General features: G+C 40.1%; 1 protein-coding gene and 1 pseudogene across 1 annotated transcript in view; one reads left to right on the top strand and one right to left on the bottom strand.

Moving 5' to 3' along the window:
• Positions 1-21,391, top strand: part of FOXO1 (forkhead box O1) — a 106,252-nt gene that overhangs the window by 30,719 nt on the left and 54,142 nt on the right. The window lies entirely within an intron of this gene.
• LOC116562349 lies at positions 13,551-15,498 on the bottom strand (annotated as a pseudogene).

Genomic DNA, 21,391 nt, shown 5'->3' with positions numbered 1-21,391 from the left:
GGCTCATCGCAACCTCCGCCTCCTGGGTTCAGGCAATTCTCCTGCCTCAGCCTCCTGAGTAGCTGGGATTACAGGCACACACCACCATGCCCAGCTAATTTTTTGTATTTTTAGTAGAGACGGGGTTTCACCATGTTGACCAGGATGGTCTCAATCTCTTGACCTCGTGATCCACCCGCCTCGGCCTCCCAAAGTGCTGGGATTACAGGCTTGAACCACCGCGCCCGGCCTAATTTGTGTATTTTTAGTAGAGACAGGGTTTCACCATGTTGGTAGGCTGGTCTTGAACTCCTGACCTCGGGTGATCTGCCCACCTCAGCCTCCCAAAGTGCCAGGATTACAGGCATGAGCCACCGCTCCCAGGTCCCACTGTGTTTTACAGATGTGTGCTACTGTGGGTCTGTCACATGCATGCATGTGTTCCCCAGGGAGGGTCAGCAGGTAGAGTACAGCTCATCCTGATGGCTGGGACCTCTCTCAGGCCCCTAGAAGTGGTCGGGGCAGGCCCTCAGAGGGCAGAGGACTCACTTTCCTCAGTGGTATGTATGCCTGACGTCTGGAGGCCCTTCCTGCACAAAGGACCAGCCTCATTGACTTTAGAGGGCAGTGATTAGAGGTAAGAAATTTAGCTTAAGGGATTGCCCATACATGAGATCTAAATTTTCCTCTGTAAAAATACTCTGCCAGACTCGTGGTGATGAAATTATTTTCATTGTAGTCTTAGCAGGGTATTTGTTTCAAAAGTGTTTTACAAACAGATTATAAAGCTGAGTAAAAGCAAAGCTGAGCAGGATGATGATATTTTGAAAACTGACTCAGTGATGTAAACAGTGCCTCTACCTGGTCCCCATGGATGCCGTATTAAACTGGAAATTCAGTCCCTAAAAGTTGCACTTCTTGGGTTAAGGTGTTCTTTATTAGGAACAGTTTTTTTTTTTCCCCTAAATGTTAAAAGAAGCTGCTATTGATTCTGTAATGCTACAGAATTACAGTATTATTTGTATACTTAGTTGCCTACAGAAAAAAATTTATCTTAAATTTACTCCTGTGTTTCTTCATAGGAGGAATAAACAGTGAATGGGAACCAGTATTTTTCTAAAAATTTTTTTGATTAGTTAATGCAGGATTAGGTGGTAGGATTTCTTTGTCTGATATCTAATACTTTGTTTCAGGCAGTAATGAACAATGCCATATACCTTACCAGGTAGATTTTTATATATATGATTGCTTATGAATTATAAATGATGTGAGTTGGGTTTAGAGGTTTACATTTTAATGAATGATGCTAAATTGATGTTGAAATTGTAGAGAATTGTTTGTTTTGTTTTTTAAAATTAGGGCTGGGCACGGTGGCTAACGCCTATAATCCCAGCACTTTGGGAGGCTGAAGTGGGTGGATCATGAGATCAGGAGTTCAAGAGCAACCTGGCCAAGATGGTAAAACCCTGTATCTACTAAAAATACAAAAATTAGCTGGGGACAGTGGCGGGCACCTGTAATCGCAGCTACTTGGGAGATTGAGGCAGGAGAATCACTTGAGCCCAGGAGGCGGAGGTTGCAGTGAGCTGAGATGGTGCCACTGCACTCGCGCTTCGGCAACAGAGCAGGACTCCATCTCAAAAAAAAAAAAAAAAAAAAAAGGGTACCAAAGCCACCATTGTTGCTTTCTTTTTTTGTTGTTGTTGAGACAGGGTCTTGCTCTGTTGCCCAGTCTGGACTGCAGTAGCACAATGACGGCTCACTAGCCTTGGCCTCCCAGGCTCCAGTGATCGCCCTGCCTTAAGCAATTCTCTCGCCTCTGCTTCCCGGGCACTGGTGTGTAAATTTTTTGTAGAGATGGGGTCTAACTATGTTGCCCAGACTCACTTTTCTTACTAACACACTTAGAGTGACTTAAATTGTGTATATTCTGCAGCTTCTTAGGTTTGTGTTCAGTTCATTGAATGTGGGAGTGTTCATTTGTTAATACCTAAGTGAGATTTGGTACTGTCTGTACAGCAAAGTATAATAATTACGTTTTCTTGTATGTAGTCGTGCGGAGATGAACAGTTAAATTGTTGAGTTCTCTGCTGCAGATTACTCCAATACAAAGCAAGCCTTTGTGGTGTCGTTGGGAAAAACTTAAAGGGACTTTGTCATGGGTGGTTTTATTAGCAAAGCGAAACTTCTTTAAATTTTACTATAAAATCACACAGCGTTGGTACCCTGTCATATACCTATCATGCTAACACTTTGATGTTGAAGAACTGTTGTTAGTTATTAGATTGTAAAGTGCCTCATCCAGAGAATAGGCATGAAACTTCTCATAATTCAGTTTCCAACCTTGATAGTGAGTGCTTTACTTGGTACAGTACTTTGTAAGTTTATTTTGATGACCTGGGTGCTTGGCAAAATAGGAATAGCATGCATTTCTACTGATGTGTGCCTGGGGTGAGGAAAGTTTTGAGCATAAGGAGACTTGTGAATTCTTTCCTTGGGCATTTATAAAGTTACAGTGACTATGTAGCTTTTAGTATGGAATGGATAAAGAAATCCACATATTAAGCATCTTTTTATGTGCTTATTGGCTATTTGTATATCTTCTTTGGAGAGATATTTACTCAGATCTTTCGCCCTTTTTTTTTGTTTTCTTTTGTTTTGAGACAGAGTTTCACTCTTGTTGCCCAGGCTGGAGTGCAGTGGTGTGACTTGGCTGGGGTTCAAGCCATTATCCTGCCTCAGCAGCTGGGGTTACAGGTGTGTGCCACCATGCCTGGCTAACTTTTTTGTATTTTTAGTAGAGACAGGTTTCACCATGTTGGCCAGGTTGGACTCGAACTCCTGATATCAGTTCATCCGCCGACATCACCCTCCCAAAGTGCTGGGATTACAGGCATGAGCCACTGCGCCTGGCACTCCCCCCTCCCCCCCCCCTTTTTTTTTTTTGGAGATGGAGTCTTGCTCTTGCTCAGATTATAGTACAGTGGCACAGTCTTGGCTCACTGCAACCTCCGCCTCCCAGGCTCAAGAGATTCTCCTGCCTCAGCCTCCCAAGCAGTGAGGATTACTGGTGCCCACTACCACTCCCAGCTAATTTTTGTGTTTTTAGTAGAGATGGGGTTTTTACCATGTTGCCCAGGCTAGTATTCATGTCTACACGACTACATCCAGATCTCAAGTGATCCCTTTGTCCGTTTTTAAATTGTGGTGTTTGTCCTTTTAGTACTGAGTTTTAAGAATTCTTCGTATATTCTAGGTACAAACCTTTTATATATATAATTTACAAATCTCTACCATTCTGTGGGTTTTCTTTTCATTTTTTTTTTGGTGGGTCTTTATTTTTAAAAAATTTGTGGTAAAATATACATAAAATATACTGTCTTGACTATTTTAAAATATACTGTTCCATGACATTAGGTACTTTCATTTTGTTTGGCCAACCCATTGTAATCTCACCATCCATCTTCAGAATGCTTTTCATCTTGCAAAACTGTAACTTTGTGTCCATTAAACAGTAACTTCACATTTCTTTCTTTTTCAGGCTTTTGACAACCACCCTTCTACTTTCTGTCTCTATGAATTTGACTGCTTTAGGTCCTTTATATGAGTGGAATATACAGTATTTGTCCTTTTGTGACTGGTTTATTTCACTTATCACAATGTCCTCAAGGTCCATCCATGTTGTAACATGTGATCTACTCTATTCTATGTATATATCACATTTTGTTTCTCCATTCATCCCTCAATGGATACCTTTTAGGGGTTGTGCATAGTATTGCTGTGAATATGGATGCACAAACTGTGGTGATGTCCTTTGAAGCACAAAAGTTTTTAATTTTGATGAAGTCCAATGTATCTATTTTTTTCTTTTGTAGCTTGTGCTTTTGGTGTCATGTCTAAGAAACTGTTGCCTTACACAGGATCACAAAGATTTATCTGTATGTTTTCTTCTGAGAGTTTAATGTATTAGTGCTTACATTTAGGTCTTCGATTCTTCTGAGTTAATTTTGGTATATGCCTTGAGGTTAGAGTCATGGTTTATGGAATGGCGGCTCTAAACTTAAGCTCTAGTTGTTAGTCTGCTTTGGTTATGCTGAAAAGTTGGAGCATAAATATTTTTCATAAGGATCCCTCTTCCCCAATGCTACCACTCCATCACCCTGCAGGACCCTAAGTCCAGCCTCTTGGCCCTGAACGATTGAGAACTCTGGAACAAAGACCTTGGCAATAATGATTTTATATCCATTTCATTTTTCCTCATTGATCATAACGACTTTATTCTTTCTCAGTTACCCACCCCACAACATAATTTATGTTAGGTGGAAAATTTCCCCTAACTTAGTAAGCCTCTTTGGTGTGGGAAAGCCTCACCTGTGTGGAGGCATTGCCCCTTGAGTCTTGGTTTCTGAACCACATTCCAGCAGAGTTGTGTCCTTAGAGAATCTTGGTAATATACCTTAAGCAGATTCCTTCCCTTTAAGAAATTAAAAAGATTTAAACAAAGAAAAATGGTGGAGAGGTGTTGGCAAAGCTCGTCTTCACAGTATGGCAAGGGAAAAATAGTTTTAGGCTCTTTTCCTGTTTGCCATGCCAGTCATTAAGTGACAAGCCTTTCCTGGTTTTTCCTTTTTTTTTTGGGACAAAGTCTCACTCTTTCTCTCAGGCTGGAGTGCAGTGGCACGATCTTGGCTCACTGCAATCTCTGCCTCCTGGGTTCAAGCAATTCTCCTGCCTCAGCCTCCCTAGTAGCTGGGATTATAGGCGCATGCCACGGCACCCATCTAAATTTTTGTGTTTTTAGTAGAGATGGGGTTTCACCATGTTGGCCAGGCTGGGCTTGAACTCCTGACCTCAGGTAATCCGCCTGCCTCGGCCTCCCAAAGTGCTAGGATTACAGGTGTTAGCCACTGCGCCTGGCTGGTTTTTCCCTGTTGACAACTAATTTTTACTCTTTAGTAGGAACAAAAATGAAAACGCAAACAGCCCCAGACTGTTTAGAAGGATCCCCTTGGCTTGCCCTGTGTATAAACTTCACCCAGATTTTCTGCATAATTAGAGATTCTCAGAGTTTCAGTTCCCCTCGCTGTTTAAATTAGCAGGACTTGAATTCCTAGAACAAAAGGCCTAACATTGTAGCAGGACTGGAGTTCCTGGTTTAGCTACTTATATTTTAAACCTCCTTCCCTTATTTTTTGGAGGTAGAAAGGTACAAGATACAATGCTATCAATTTTTTTTTTTGAAGTAGTGGACATTATTTCGTAAATTACAAATGTTAGCTGTGATGTAAAGGTTCTTATCACACCATACGTTGATGGGCTTGAGTGCTGAGCACAAGAAAAGTGTAAACCGGACTACTTGTAGGTCCTCTGGTTTCAGAATGATTTATACTCACTTTACTGGCACATATTTAGTCGCCTTGAACCTTCTCAACTGTAGCTTCCTCTTACAGAATGCAGTGCTCCATAAGGAAATATTGAATCTTTGGTCTCCTCCCAGGTTTTAGCTGAAGCCCACAGCCCACCAAGCGTGTGAAGTGAGGGCCACTGGTGAGCGGGTCTTAGGTCCATATACAGGTTGAGTATTCCTAATCTAAAAACCTAAAATCCTAAATGCTCTAAAATCTGAAACTTCTTGAGTGGCAACATGATGCTTAAAGGAAATGCTCGGTGGAGGATATTGGATTTTTGGATTAGGGATATTTCACTGGTAAGTTTAATGCAAATGCTCCAAAAATCTGAAAATATCCGAACTCCAAACTGCTTCTGGTTTTAAGCATTTTGGATAAGGGATAGTCAGCCTGTATTTGATGTATCTCTAGAGGTTGTGAAAGCTTAGGCATTTCAAAAGTCATGTTGTTTTAACTACTTATTACCATTTGTTGGTTGGGCCTCTTCAACCATTGATCTAATCACTTAGTTCAATATGTTGTTGAATTCAAGTATTGAGCTTATGATGAATGAGCAAGACTTTGGGTGGGCACATAAAGGTGGGGCACCCACAGGACCTGCTCTTGGGGAGCTTGCATAAGTGTATTTTATTCACAAGATACACTTGTAAAAATATACATGATAGGCCATAGGTGGCCTCACAGTGTGTCTGTAGTGGTACAGTTATTATATGATTCAAGGGAGTGAGAGGTGAGTCTGTTTCAAGGCAGGGTCCTGGGGGACAACCTGGGGAGGAAGGTTGAGCCTGCAGTGCTTTCGATGTGTGAAAGTAATGACTCTCAATAGTGTTTTGTATCATTTCAAAGTACTTCTATACCATTGTTACACACCTCCTGCCAGGTCCCATCTGCTTCTGTCAATAGGTTGGCCATGTCCTCATTTCATGGATGAGGAAACTGGTCTCTAAGCACGTGGCTTGGTGCAACAGAGATTTGGATCTCAATCGTATGTGTCAATCCCACTACATATTTTCTAGGAAGTGGTAGTGTGAACAAAAAAGCAGAAGAGGACAGACTCAGATAGCACAGTGAGTTCTTTGGGATTGGGGAAAGGAAGGGTGAAAAGTGCAGAAAGGGCTGAGGGGTTTGTACAGTGACAAGGTTTGTCCAGATAAGTTGCGAGAGTGCCCAGGAAGACCAAAACCCTCACGGGGTTGTGTGTGTGTGTGTGTGTGTGTGTGTGTGTGTGTGTGTGTGTGTGTGTGTGTGTGTATAGAATCAGCTGTTTTGAGGAATAGCTGATGTATCACCAGCATATATTTAGAATGTACAGTTTGGCAAGTTTTGATGTGTGTATACTTGTGAAACATCACCACAATCAAGAGAATGAACATTATTCATGACCCTGAAAAGTCTCCTCCTGTCCCCCAAAAGGGCTTTTCTTAAAAACATTTTTTCAAGTGGTAAGTTTGAAGAATAAAAAAAACTTTTGTATACCTGTTACCAGATTCACCAGTTTTAGACATTTTGATAATTTGCTTGCATCCTTTACATATGTGTATGTGTATATATTTATATGTACATACATTTGCGTGCACACACATGGTTCCCCTGCAAACCCAGTCAAGAGTAGCTTTTATGAATGGTGCTGCTGTATTCCTTAATGTTTCAATGCGTATTTCCAAAGAAAGAATAGCCTCTTATGTATCTGTAATACAGCTATCACATTCAGGAAAGTTGTTAATGCAATATTTTTTATTTTATATTCCAGTTTTAACAGTTTTCTGTTAATGTCCTTAATAGCAAGGACATTTTTCTCCATGTACAGAATCCAGTCCAGGGTTATACAGTACATTTGAGCGTTTCCTTTCTTGAGTTACCTTTGATTTAAAAATTTCCTCAGACTTTCATGCCATCGACACCTTGGAAGAAACCAGACCAACTATTTTTTACAGTGTCCAAGGGCTTTGAGCAGGTGGGTGAACGTGATCTACCTGGAAAAGATGAACAGTTGTGAGTGAGGTGGATACAGGTGGTGGGGAGGAAGTTGGAGGCAATGGCCTTGTGCTCTCCCCACAGGCTTAGGTTGGTAGAGGCTGTGGTTGTGGGGGAATTATTGGTAAAATTGCTTAGACATGGATGGACATGGAAAAAAGCAGAGGTGATTGCAGGGTCCTAATGCTTGTGTTCTGGAAAATTAAGCAAAGAAAGAGCAGGGAGCTATAAATATAAAACTGGGAAAGGGCTGTTTAACATCCAGGAATTGTTATGCATTAATTTCTTCTTTTTGCACACTATGACACCCTGAACGTAACTACTTAGAAAAAAGGTTGTGAAATTTTAGGAGTTTGGGACCCAGTGGCCAAATTGAAATTCAGTGCATGTAGGGTAGTTGCCAATAAAGTCACCCTTGGGTACTTGTTCATAGCTTTAGATAGAGGAAAGTTTGTCTTCTACCTTTAAGGAATTGAGACTGGTATCATCAGGGTAGAGTATCATGGGCCTAGTTTAGGGAAGTTCACGGGCCAGTGTCTTTGTAAGTGAAACAGGTGCCTTTCCCCAATGAGAGAGCATGTGGAGACATTCACTTTAAGGAAAGGTTGGTGGAAAGTATCATCTTTGTTATGTAGCCCAGTTATCATTTCTGTAGGTGTGTAACAGTTTACTAAGTGCAAGGAGTTACCTCTGAATCTTCTATATGAGAAAAAAAAGCATATTTAGTAGCATGCAGTAACCTCTGGAATACAAAAATGGATTTATATTTTTCTTTTATTAAATATGAGTAGAGAGCATTTCAGAGTGTGGGACATGAGTTGTCTCACCAGTAGGACAGCTTTAGAAGGCATTAGGCTTTCAGTGTTGTAAACTGTTTATCACTTACATTAAACCATCATAACCGCCTGAGACCAGTGCTTTTACTTGGTTGCTTTGTCAGGAGATTTGTGAATAATTGAACCCTTTAAAGTTTTTATGATGTTTTGAGAAGTGAAATTAGTTAAAAATATATTCTATTACCAGAATGTCTGCTGGCTAGGATTGTTATTCTGTTGTTCTATTTAAATAGAATATGTCATATAGCAGACATTTTCTGAAATAGCCTTAGGTTTTAAAATAAAAAGTAAGGCTGGGCATGGTGGTTCATGCCTGTGTAATCTCAGCACTTCGGGAGGCTGAGGTGGGAAGATTGCTTGATCCCAAGAGTTCAAGACCAGCCTGGGCAACATAGCAAGACTTTGTCTCACAAAATAAAATAGAAAGTAATGAAGATGACTTTCTCTCCTAGTCCCTGGTTGGGGACCTGGTTCATAATTTAAAACTCTCATTTCAATTTAAGACTCTATAAAATAGGATTGATAAACTGTACTGCCTTGGATTGCTTTTGAAAATGTTAAGTGCTACGGCCTGCCTTCACATGGTAAGAGGAAGGTCATTACATATCATATGCCAGGTTTTCCTTTAATTTATTCCTAAAATATTTTAAAGTGCTTATTGCCTTATGGAAAATTATAAGATCACATAATCACCCCTCCCCCCTGGAAAATTAAACTTTTTTTTTTTTTTTTTAAAGTGAAAGCAAGTTTATTAAAGTATGGGAATGAAGAATGGTTACTCCATAGGCGGAGCAGCCTAGACTCTCTTAAAATAGAGTCTAAGCTAATGGAGAATGGAATATTATTAAAAAAAAACTCTGTTTTATAGCAGAAGTTTCTACCAGGCCACATACGAATTTTCTACTCTTTCTGTCTTGAGTATTAACAGTGGGAAATTGTGGTCACTAACACAGAGCAATGCTTAGAATTTGCTGGGCTTTCTGAAAAGTAATCCATCAGCATTGCAAACCACAAGCAGTATAAAATTGTTGATACCCATATTTATTTTCATTTTCTTTAGGTAGAGAAAGAGACCCTTGAGTTAGAGTTTTTGGATGATGAATTTAGTCCTTAATCATTAGTATATTTGTGCATGTCATATTCTAGGTCATAATAAATAACTTACCAACATGCCACATTTGCGGTAGTTAGATAATGCTTTTGTTTCCTCTTTTTTCCCCACTTTGAATCCAAATTAATGTAACATGTTAATTTGTGTTTTTTCAATTCAGTGTGGTAATTTCATTGCATTAAAGCTTTAAGCATTTTTGTCTTCACTGATAATCCACTTAATCTCTCACAATAAAAAGTACTTTAATTTCTACTGATTTACATTTATCCAATCAAAAGTTTATATATTACTAGACTTTCTGTTACTTTTGCCTAGCATCCAAAACCATGTTTTATGATTGGTTGGCAAAGAGCTATAGAAAACAGATTTTAATATGCAGTGTATATTGTTAAATTTTCTATCTAATGGATTCCCAGAAATATTTGTGTTATATACATAAGAAACTATATGCATAATTCCCAGTGAGACAGTTATTTTCATTACTTGAAATACTCATTGAAAGTTGTGATTGCATGTTCCATTACATGATTACCAAAAACGATTCTAGGTTGAGGGAGTGGGTGATTCCATATACTTTCAACATTTCCAAAAAATAATTTGAGTGGACTTGATAAACTTTGAAAAGTATTAAATTCCTATGTTGTGTCATCTGTCATCCCCGCCCCTCCCTTCTTTCAAGTTCCCTGGCTAGCCACCATTTAATTTATGATAAGATGAATACTCTGGCCCTGGGATTCCCACCTCACCCCCTTTAGTCAGAGTGCTATTGGTATGAATCAGAAATGATTCAGAATCTGCTATAAGTGATAGGTGCAAGCACAATTTTTAGATGTTATAAAGCAAAGCATTGCTGCAATTTCTGGGTAACTTTTCATGAAACTCCTGTAGTACCATATTTCTCTTTGCTCTTAGGAACTTCCTGAGTGAATTTTTTTTTTTTAAAGCAATATTAGTTTTTAACAGCTTTGATCATATTCCTGGCCTGTTTTCTGTTGATGGTACTGTCAGGCGTTGATATAATAGTTCCCAGGTGTATGAAATCTTAGAATTGGGGCTAAGCCACATATCACCTTTGGCTGTTTCTGTACCTAGGGTTTGTTTATCTCCAGAGATTAGGAATCTTTTATTTCTTATTTTTATTCATTGAGACAGTCTCATTCTGTCATCCTGACTGGAGTACAGCTCACTACAGCCTCAAACTCCTGGGCTCAAACTGTCCTCCCACTTCAGCTTCCCAAGTAGCTGGGACTACAAGCATGTGCCACCAAGCCTGGCTAATTAAAAAAAAAAATAAAATAAAATAAAAAAAATTTTTTTTTTTTTTTTTGAAGAGGTGGCATCTCACTTTGTTACCCGGGCTGTTCTCAAACTTCTCCTGCCTCAGCTTCCCAAATTGTTGGGATTATAGGCATGAGCCACCACACCTGGCCTGGGGAACTTCTTGACCATGGTTCCCAGAACTGGACCCCATCCTCGTTATGGGATGTCCTGTGATTTATCAATGTCCTTCTTAACGTGTGTTAATAAGGAGCTCATCTAGTTCTCTAAATATAGTGTGGCCAATTCTGAGGGTAGTGAGACTTTATTTTCCTGTGATCTGGAAATTGTATGTTGGTTAATGCAGCCTAAGACCACCATACCTTTTTCAGAACTTGTCACTTACAGTGGTTCATATGACACAGCAAACATTTCTGTGCCTGCCTCCAAACACATTTCCCTTATTAAAAAGAAAAACAAAAAGGATTTTAAACTCAGCATTCTAACTTGTCAGTGTAATTTAATGCTATTGTTGACTTTATTGGTTATTTTATTTCTTGTTGTTGGCAAGTTTACTGATCTGTCTTCTGGGTTGTCATGTGATACCCACAGACGTAAATGCAGAGGAGAAAAGTTGATTGCAACAGTAATAGCCGATGCCCCACATGGTTCCCTGTGTCACTTTTGGAAAAAAAGCCTTTGTTCATAGAGCAGCCTACCAATGGATAAATGTTTTATGGCCTGAAGAGAAATGCATCTCAATATAATTAATGGCTGTATTATTTTTTAGAAGCCAAGTTTGTTTTTCTTTCCCCTTTAACTGTTACTTTATTTACTTGTTTTTTAAAAACGTTCCTATTGGAGAACATAGAGAAAGGTGAATAAATGCAAATCACGTGGTTTTGTTTTGACTTAGTAATAACTTGGATAAAAGGAATTGATTCTGCTGAGAATTTGGCTATATACGTGTGTTGCCATAGCAGACTTGCAGTCATAAAATGGACTTAAACCTTTGACTCACACTCTGGAAGCAGATAATACCCTTAAGGAATCTCTTGTCTGGAGTTGTTTCTTACTTAGAGAGCAGGCCACTCTGCTTCCTCCATGCTTGCTTATACCCCTGGTAATTCTTAGGGAATGGGCAAAATAGGAGTAAACTTTGAAAATAATTTTTAGGGGATTGGAATCTGAGGAATAATGATAAAAAACAGTTTAACTTCGAAAAACCAGGTTATGCCAGGCTTAGAGCCGTGTACTTTCTGTGAACGATTTCTTTCATTGTCATGACAAGCCTGAAGCAAGTTGTTATTAGCTCTATTTACACCATTGCCTGATGGAATGGCGGAATTATCTCGACCAGGCAGAAGGCTTGGTGATTTTTGTTTGGATTTTCTTTGGCTTGGGAAAGATACATTTGCCTTTTGCCAGAAAAGAAACTCCTTCAGTAAGCTAGCACTTCAAAGCTGATGTCTCAGAATGTCGTGGAGATGCAGCCAGTTCACTTGAAGGTAGTGGTGGTTGTAAAATAAACACCCCCTCTTTAAGTCTAGCTCTTCCAGCAGTTGTGAAATCTGAGATTTTTTGTTTGTTTTAATGTTTATTGGTAGAATTAGATAATCAATGCATACTTTGCATTTATATAAACTCTGCATTCTCTTAAAGGTTTTTGTTCTGTTTTCATTGGAAATTTTTAGCCTGCAAGTGAACTTGACATATTATCTATGCAATTGATTATGGACTTTTTTTTTTTTAGGTTTTAAAACTAAATTTGAGAAATCATGCATATTGTATACCTTATTTAATAATCGAAAGAATTGTTTGCACTTTCAAAAAAGTTACGAAAAGGCTGAACACAAGTTAAATAACCTATACGTCCTAAATTTTCCATTAACTGAATAAATACTTGTTCAGTATTATATATTTCTTGCCGTCTAATAAGTCAGATTGTCAGAAATGCTTCAGTAAATTATTTAAAAATTGTATCTGAATCCCCTTTCTCTCTGAGATGATCTTGCCAATATTAAACATTGTGTTATATGCAGTAGTAGCCCAAAAGCTTAAATAAGAACTGAACTTGTAGACTGAATATTTTATCCTTAAAATTATACACCTATATATGCGTATATGATGTGCTTTATATTTATATTTCAGGTAACATATATATAGCAAACATTCAGCCAAATACTCTTTCATGAAAAGATACTGTTCTTAAAATAAGTTGATGAAAAGCTTATTTAGACACAAATGTCTAGACATAAGTACTAAGCCTATGAAACTTGAGAGTAAAGTCTGCTGTGTGCTATTAGGAAAAAGATTGGTTTTTAACCTACTGAATTGTGCAGATACAAAAGTGCTTAGCATGACACAATGGCCAAAATAAAAACATTTTAGAGGTTATTTGGTTCTAGCAATGTTTTTGTGTTTCTAGAAAATTTAACATTTGTATTTTAAATTTTATATAAATTTCCTCTTTTTAACACGTTTAAAAAAGCACACAAAAAAACAGTTCAAACTATATGTAGTTTGTTATTTTTCATCCTAGTTAGCTTAACACAACTCAGCAAAACAATACTTGGACATTCAGTTTTTCTAAAATATAGTATTTGGGTAGATTCCATCACTTTACCATTGGTTGCTATGTTGGTCCCTAAAACAATCGGACAGATCCGGACAAGTGAAATTCTCTGAGAGCCATCGGTCAGTACAGTGAATATTAAGTTTATGCAGGCAAGGTTATTGCCTGAGCTTGTTTTCAGTTGCTTAGTCACTTTTACAAACACTGCAGATTGTACCTGGTTCACTATCAATACTGTTATGCTCTAGTGCTGGGTGGAAGGAATGTCAATCTGCTCTTTGGTTAAATCATGTTTGGCTGGGCATGGTGGCTCGTGCCTGTAATCCTAGCACTTTAGGAGACCAAGGCGGGCGGATCACCTGAGGTCAAGAGTTCAAGACCAGCCTGGCCAACATGGTGAAACCCCATCTCTACTAAATTACAAAAATTAGCCAGGCATGATGGTGGGTGCCTGTAATCCTGGCTACTCGGGAGGCTGAGACGGGAGAATAGCTTGAGCCGGGGAGACAGTGGTTGCAGTGAGCCGAGATCGATCATTTGAATTTCGCAACTGCCTGCCACCCCTATTGTCAGTGTTTCAGGTATGAGGCTGGGTGGTCTCATTTTCACCATGCATTTCAGTGCTGTTTCCTTGGGCCTGCCTGTCTTGAGAGGAGCCTTCCCTGTCCTGGCTGCTGTCATTAACTGTACCTACGTTACGCAGTTCTGAGTGCATCTCTGGTAAATGCTGACCATTTCTCTGAAGCTCAGATTTAGAGAACCAGAGCTTCTCTCTAATGGTTGAACCCTTCATTAGAGAACTAGGTTCTCCAAACCCCATTGTAATCTGCCTTAAAATTTACCAAAGAGCCACTGATGATGGCTCAACAAGCTTATTCTCAGAAATCCTAGGAAGAGGAACTGTTATGGTACCCAGTATAGGTTTGAATACATGACTACTCTAAAAGAGAAATGGTTCAGCAAAAGCCCCCACTATTGCCTTTGTTAATAGTGACTGTGTTTTCTGCTAGCCCTACTCTGGATGAGTTCTATTTGCAATACTAACCTGATCTCTATTTTCTCTTGGATGGATCCTTCTCACTTGAAGGTCCAGTGTGATTGTTGGATGTCGTTGTACAGCAGTTGAGGATCTGCTGGATTCTTCTCCTCCTTCTGCTGTTCTTGGCACAAATCTTGAATTAGAGAATGAGGTATATGCAGCACCTCTGCATTCTCTATCTTGCTGTAGACTCGAGTTGTACCTCTCTTCTAACAGATCTTCTGGTTGTTTGCTGTACTGGTCTACTTTCCCTTTGTGAATTATGATAAACAGTGCCACTCTGTCTCTGAGTTGGTGAATGGCTTTGGCTACTGAAAGTAGATCTTATTGGCTCTAATCTTTGGTTTGTATTTCTCACTGTAACATTAGTTCTAGCCCCATTTTCCCAAACTGTGTCTCTCCCTTGGCCTGAGTTCACTACCACTTGATTGGTTTTTGTGACTACTGAAATTAGTGCATGAAGCACTAGCTCTAGGAATGCCAGCTGCTCCCCCAATTCTATTTCTTAACCTTCCCAATGTTGAGAAAGATCCTTCAGCTGGATTTTGCCCCCTTGAAGCCAGCCTAGTCCTGGAAATGTTGGAACTCGAAGTGGACAAAATGGGAACCAAACTTGGAGAGCTGTGAGTCGAACAGCTCTTCAAAGTGTTAGAACTACTACCACTGAAATTCACTGAGGTTTGGCTTCTTGTTCGCCTGGCCACAGGACTAGTTGACCTTTGTTACTTGTTTATAGCGTGATCTCTGTTACTATCTGAAAGTGGAATGTCTGTATATTATTCTTCATGAATTTCACATCTTCTATTTTCATGATTTATGCGGATTTCCAAACTAAACCAAAACTCTCTGCTGTTCAGGTTTGTTCGACTCACAGCCCTCCACGTTTGGTTCCCATTTTGTCCACTTCAAGTTGCATTTCCTGTGCCCTGCAAGGTGATCAACTATTTTAGAAGAGAATCTTCATTTCAACTTTCTCTAGGGACTTCTGAGTCTCTGTGATTTGTTCCATTTTTCAAGTCAGGCTGAGAAGCTAGTTGTTCCTTGACCCCCGTCTAACCACTGTTGCAGTCTTCTGATGTTATTTCTCCAGGAGTGCCAAAAAGATTATGGTCTCTCATAAGCCGATACTCCATCTTTGAGTTCATTAATCAACTGATAATAGGCTTCTTCTCTGTGGAGACACTCTTCTTGCTGCCATCTTCTCCCATTTTCACAGCGATTACGGTCTTGAGATAAGGTTTCTTCACCACCACTGTCCCATCTAGATCTAGACTTCCTCAGATTCCTGGCTTATTTTCCTTTCAACAGGTTTTTAACATATGCCATGGTATCCATCCTTCAATTATTCGTGCCTTTTTTGAGAGCTTCCCATCTCTTCCCAACTCAAATCCAGACCTGTTGGTCTTCAGGGTTCTTAAACTACTGTACTGTTCTCGGTTTCATTACTCTGCTATTCAGTAAAATGGCAATTATTGTCCTCTCTGCTCTCATCACTTGGCTTAGCCAAATCATCCATCAGAATATCATCCTGTTCTGTGGAACAGCTCTTGGGAACTTGGAATAAGAAAGATGATGAGTGGGTATTTTAGTATGAATTGGTGGTATTCCACATGTACATTTAAAGTTTTCAGGGCCAGGTACCATGGCTCATGCCTGTAATGCTAGCTTTCGGAGGGGATGGTGAGGTAAGATGGGCAGATCTCTTGAGTCCAAGAGTTTGCGACTAGCCTGGGCAACATGGTGAAACCCCAGCGCTACAAAAATTAGCAGGATGTGTGGCATGTGCCTGTTGTCCCAGCTACTCCAGAGGCTGAGGTGGGAGGATCATTTGAGCCTGGGAGGCGGAGTTGCAGTAAGCTGAGATCGCACCATTGTGCTCTAGCCTGGGTAAGAGAGCCAGGACCTTGTCTTTAAAAAAAAACATTTTCAGGTCTTGTACTACTCTAGAGGTATATCTAAAATGGCAGATGATGGGAGTGATCATTGGGAATATCTGGTTTTCTGCTTACCACCTATGCCATGATGTCTTCTGGAGCTTTCCAAACACCTCCTCTTTGTACATTGATTTGCCTTCTAGCTACTTCAGCATGGTTTTCAGGCTAGGAAAGGATGAACCTTTCAGGAGAAGCTGTATAACAAAATGTGTTAAATAACTGGCCTTATTTTACACACAGTTTAAATCCAGCAGGCCCTGGGTGAGGATTTGAGAGGGTCTCTGTGCTCCGTAGTTCTGTGGATTAGCTCTTGGCTTTCATTGTTCTCTTTTAGCTCTTTCTCGTTCACGTTTGTTTAAATAGTCTTGAGTGTTTCAGAGGCTGAGGTGGTTGGAAGACTGGCCACCAGATAAGGGGAGCATTGCTATCCTTGTGCTTTCTTCTCTGCAGGACCAAGAGTTCTTCACTGTGCAGTATGAGAAAGTTGCTAGCGTTGTTCTCAGTAACAAAATCTTCTACGTGAAGATTTGCTGTCCCCTCAGTTCCTTAGTTTTCCTGTTTACAAAATGAAATGTCATTGAACATATTTTCAGGCCGCTTACAGCTCCAGTGACCTTGAGTCCTGTAGGTCCCTCTTGCTGGGTAGAATGTTCAGATGAATTACATAGGGTGCCATTGTGTTGCAGAATCACACTTTGAAGAGAGGTCATATTCCCTGCAGCATTCTTGACTTTTCTGAAGAGGACTGAGCTCATGGTCAGCATGTCTCCTGATGGTTTAAAGTATCTAGCTTTAAAACTTCCAGCTGCTATTGGAGATGAAGACGGTGAGATCCAAGCACAGACAAACAGATTGGCTTTTAGAAGCATCCTGGGCTGGCCGGGTGGACGTATACAGAACCACTGGTGGCAGGTTAGTTCCCTGGGACTTTTCCAACATTTGTCTCTGTATTGAATTTTGTCCTTATTCCTGAAATAGAGTAGCCACTGAAATCAGGAACCAGAACTGCTGGAAAATACCTTTGGAAACCACTGTATTTCATGGTAGAGAAAAGGCAACTGCCAGTAGTTAAAATACTGGGTTGAGTGCTAGTTTTTCTCTCTCTGTTTTTCTCTTTAATGAGAGGCCCGATTTACCTTCTTCTGTCTGTTAAAGCTCTTCACAGACTCTTGGAAAAACAAGCCATTTAATGGTACCAGCCATGAGGGCCCACCTTCAGTTCCATGAAAGCTACCTGGGAGTTCTGGTCACAGGATCCTGATAGAAGACCGTGTAACCCCTGCTAGGCAGTCAGCCGGAGGGCTTTGGTGTGGCTCATGCTCATGTTTGTTCAAGTGACCTGAATGTGCTTCCTCTTTGGGGCCCTGTTTCAAATGCACACGTTGACGCCGTTATCGTCCACTAAACCAAGTGAGAGTCAGGAAATTCAAATTCGTAGTGCCTGTGACTTGGTCACACTCCCTGTACACATAACAAGATCTTAAATCAGACTACCATCTAGAGTAACACTCAAACTGCATATGGGGGCTGAGCTGCTCATGGTGTGGGCTGCAACTTTGAAGTTCCAGACTTTGATATGATCAACGTTTCAGACTTAAAGTCCCTTCTGTATAGTAACTTTTTTTTTTTTTAAACACCAAACTGAAAATAAAAATTGATTTAGATTAGGGATTTTGGAGAAGCAAATTGTAAAGGGAGGAGGCCTCTTGCAAACCACATGTAACTATGTCACATCCTTAAGTGCCTCAGGAAGAGAGAGATGACAGACCAGTGACCTTTCACCATATCTCTTACTTCTAGCCGTTCTCACAGAGACCTTGCCCTTCAGCACACGTGCAAACCCTAAAAAGAGGACACTTTTGACTTTGCTCTTATTGACCAAGTGATAATCCTGATGGAGAAACAGGGTTTAGAGGCATGCGGTGTTCTTTTTTACACAGATTTCAAGATTCAAGTACTGGAGATCATCTTACAGCCTTCTTCACTGATTCTGTGGCTGATTAAAGTTCAGTTATTCACCTCCATCTTGCTGGTGAAAGGAATGCAAGGACAGGGAAAGTAGAGTTTGTGGGTCATTTCTCTTTTAAAACGTTGCCATTAAAATTGTAGATCCGCTGATACACAGTAGTCCTTCTTCATAGGAGGGAGATAGTTCCAGGACCCAGAGTGAGTGCCTGAAACTGGATAGTATCAGATCCTGTGTATGCTACGGGGTCTGTTTTCCCTTATACCTGTATACCTATGAGAGTTTATACATTAAGCGGAGTAGGAGATTAACACCAATAACTAATAAAAAACAGACCATTAATAACAGCATACTGTAATAAAAGAGAAATGAATGCGGTTTCTCTCTTTCTCAAAATATCTTATTGTATTATACTGCAGGTAACAGAAAAAGGCAGAAAGTGAAAACTCAGGTAGGGAAGGACCGTACATGGGATTGACATCAAGCAAACAAGAAATGCCATGCCTGGGATGTTAACATTTCTTGGCCACTGAAATTGTTGGGCCAGCGCCTTTTTGAAAGAAATCTCCTTAGGCATGCTTGCATGTGTTTGTCTGTGTATACATATGTGTAACACACAGGCAAGTCTCTTCTGTTTTCTTCTTTAAGGGTGAAAACCTGAGGTATCATCCTGATAATTTCATGGAGACCATGTAACATTTTTTCCATCATACATGGCACTTTCTCTTCATAGCTGTGTCTATGATATGCTGTCTGCCTGCTGTGCTCTGTTTATTTGAGCTTTCTAGGAGAGGTGGGGAACCCTCAATTTTGTGGTCTCCATGTCATAACAGCTGATAAATGGAAGATGGATAACTAACCCTTTAAGTCAGTGCGTTCTCTGCTGGGCCTTTCAGCCTACTGACCCTATCCTCAGTAAGGTGTCTAAAAAGGCAGGGCAAAACCTAGACCTCTGGTTATTATAGTTTTTATTTTATTTTTATTTTTGAGACAGGACTTCCCTCTGTTGCCCATGCTAGAGTGTAGTGGTGGAATCTTTGCTCACTGCAACCTCCACCACCTGGGTTCAAACAGTCCTTCCACCTCAGCCTCCTGAGGAGCTGGGACTAAAGGCATGCACTACCACACATGGCTCATTTTTTGTATTTTTAGTAGAGATGGGTTTTGCCATGTTGCCTAGGGTAGTCTTGAACTCCTGGGCTCAAGGGATCCACCCAACTTAGCCTTCCACTGTGCTGGGATTTACAGGCCTGAGCCACTGTGCCTGGCCTAGGTCTTAGGGTTTTTGTATTTTACTGTTGACACCACTGTGGCTGTGATGGGAAGAGGGAAGTAACAGGGCTCATGAGAGAGTGCTGAGCATCGTCCTCACCCCCAAACACAGCTTCTGTGTGTTTTAGATGTGTTATTTCCTTATTATGCCATCCATGTTTAGGGGCACAAGAAGAAAGTGAGGAAGGAATGGGAAGGTAAGTCCATGGGAACCCCTCTAGCAGGCTTCCCTGCCTCAGCACTGTTTCAAGGAGATAGGATAGAATTATGGCTTAACTCTTTTAATGTACGAAATCAGCAGCAACTATGAATATTTTTTTTTTTTCTTTTTTTTGAGACGGAGTTTTGCTCTTGTTACCCAGGCTGAAGTGCAATGGCGCAATCTCGGCTCACCGCAACCTCCGCCTCCTGGGTTCAGGCAATTCTCCTGCCTCAGCCTCCTGACTAGTTGGGATTACAGGCACGTGCCACCATGCCCAGCTAATTTTTTGTATTTTTAGTAGAGACGGGGTTTCACCATGTTGACCAGGATGGTCTCTATCTCTTGACCTTGTGATCCACCCGCCTCAGCCTCCCAAAGTGCTGGGATTACAGGCTTGAGCCACCACGCCTGGCCAACTATGAATATTTTTATCTTCAAATTCGTGTTGCACACTGAGAACCTTATTATATGATTTGAAATTTATTGGTCATATCCTGAAATATACACTGTGTGTACCTAGTAACCTAGTATTGGTTACAGTGATGCTGTCTTAAGTTAGTTTGTTTGTTTTAAATGATGTCTGATCCCACCATAGTGGTAGCACTCTAGCACAGTCTTAGGTAACAAATAAGATTGCGTTCTGACATTGTGTCATAAATCATCTCTAAAACCCATGAGGTCACATAGAACTTGTTTATGTAACAGGATAGAACAAAATTCATTGTTCTGAGAATATATTGCTCACTCATTTTATCCTCAGTGATGATGAGTTTTACACCCTATGTGCAGTATTGATGCCACTGAATAAGCATTTACTTTTGATGAAGATACAACTTTTCTCCTAACATTCAGTTGAGAAGTTGCAACAACTAGACTTTTGAGTTCTAGAATTTATGTATACGTATGTGTATAAATACAGGTAGTTTCTAAGACCCGGCAACCTTAATGAATACTGGTAAAAGATTTCGGCTGTCTTTTAACAGCATTACCATATGGTTGACCATTTAAATAAGCAGCACTTTATCTTGATGTAGTGAATACATTTAATTGATTATCTTGGCAAACCAGGGTATTTGTTGGCTACAAACATAATTTTCTGAGTTTATATTATTTTTACCTCTAGATGTTTGTGAGCTATTGTTTTTATAGCCTATATTGAAAACATGCTTTTTCTTTTTGAAATGGATTGTAGTATAGAGCTTTGTTAATAAAAAAATTTAAAATAAAAATGGTAAGGCAGAATGACTTAGTTATTTTTATATTTTCCTGTAAAAACAGCCTCAGTTAAGTGAGCCACAATGAGCCATGATGTATTTCCTCCATGAGGATGGAAAATAAGCCATTTATTATTTCAGGTCTGACTCACAGTGAACCTGCTGACACTGGTATGTTTTAAAATCATAATCATAAGGAACAGGTTAGGGCAGAAACTTGGACGCTGGGCCTAGGATTGCCTGCTTATTACAATGTTTTACAACTTGGATGCTTTAGGTTTTCTGGCACATTGTCCTAAACCTCACACACTAAACACCCCCTTGTTGTACAATTATTGCTTGCCGGTTTTAGATGGTGCCAAATAGACAGATGCCTCATCATAATTACCATTTTTTAATTTCACTGTTATAGACATATATAAATAGGTTGTTATCTCCTCTCCCTTCCCTCAGTACAGTATGCTGGTCTTCCTCTCCACAAAAAGCACCCCGATGTCCTTAGTTAATAAAGACGGGCAGCTGAGGAGTGAGGGTATGGCAAGTGGATGCAGCACCTCCTCAGTGTCGCAGGGTACATAATATTAAATTACATGTATTGAAAGCCGTTACATTGAATAGAGTTGT

The sequence above is a fragment of the Sapajus apella genome, unplaced genomic scaffold (genome assembly GCF_009761245.1).
Source record: "Sapajus apella isolate SASKATOON/1434 unplaced genomic scaffold, GSC_monkey_1.0 scaffold32, whole genome shotgun sequence".
In the NCBI taxonomy this organism is placed as follows: domain Eukaryota; kingdom Metazoa; phylum Chordata; class Mammalia; order Primates; family Cebidae; genus Sapajus; species Sapajus apella.
Note: the sequence above shows the minus strand (reverse complement) of the source record. Positions and strands in the feature narration are given on the sequence as shown.